We start from the raw sequence: 1183 nt of genomic DNA, 5'->3' as shown, positions 1-1183 counted from the left end.
TTCCTAATGAATTCATTCATTCTTTATCTTATTTTTCTAGTGTAAGAAAATCTATATGCTCTCTACAATCTTATGAGATTTCTAGAGAAATAAAATCACAAAAATTCCTCCTCTCTCCACCGAATAATATTAATTAGATTAATCATATATTAATTAATTAATCATATATTAATTAATGCTCGGATGGCATCCAGAGTGGATAAATCCGGTCAATCAGTTATTCTCCAGATCGAGGAAACCACTCTCGATATGATCACTTGCAAGTACGACCCGAAAGACACCTTGCATTGAGTGGGAGATAGTAATAGGACAAGAGAATTGGTGACGCACACTTGTCGAGGACAAGTGGGAGATTGTTGGGAAATGTGTCCTTAACAATAGTGCGATCACATGATTTAAATATCATTATTAAATCTCATTTTAAGAATACATGTGGGATGTAATATTTTACTGTCAACTGGTCCACACATATCGGTAATGATTGGCTGACTAGAGTTTGACATTACTGTCGTGCGACGGTGGTGATCAGTTGATCCCCTTAGGTCATACCTATAGGGAAATACTCTTAATTGATTATTTAATTAATCGTATACCGATACAAGTTAATTAAATTGCTTAAAATTGACGGATGATTTTGTGAGTATAATTTACGTATCAAATTGAAATGTAATTAAATGAGATACGGTCTGAGTAATCGAATTGTATCATTACTCGAATGAAATTATTGTTTAAAGAAACAATTAAATTCGAATGAATTATTATAAATATGATTTATAAATTGGTGAAATTTTTGGTACAAGTAATTACGAATTACTAGTCGATTTTGTAAATGACATATTTTATGAGTATGTTGATTTTTAATATGATAAAAATACATTGCATCGTAACATGTCATATAACATGTTACATGTGACAAATTTGACAAATGACAAAATAAAATGGATTCTCCATTTTATACTTAAAACCGAAATATGGGTGAGTGTTTAGTAAATATTGTGTTATTTATTTTTAAATAAAAACACAATCATGACACTAGTTAGTAGGCTTGCATGCCTAGTCTCTTGTGAAGAGCAAAAACAAAAGGCATTGGGCATACTACCCAATGCCCCCTTTTTCGGCCACCAACAAGAAAAGAGAGAAAGGCTCTTCTCTTTTACATTTATTCATTCCTCCCATCTTATTT

The sequence above is a fragment of the Silene latifolia genome, chromosome 7, assembly GCF_048544455.1.
Source record: "Silene latifolia isolate original U9 population chromosome 7, ASM4854445v1, whole genome shotgun sequence".
Taxonomy (NCBI): domain Eukaryota; kingdom Viridiplantae; phylum Streptophyta; class Magnoliopsida; order Caryophyllales; family Caryophyllaceae; genus Silene; species Silene latifolia.
Note: the sequence above shows the minus strand (reverse complement) of the source record.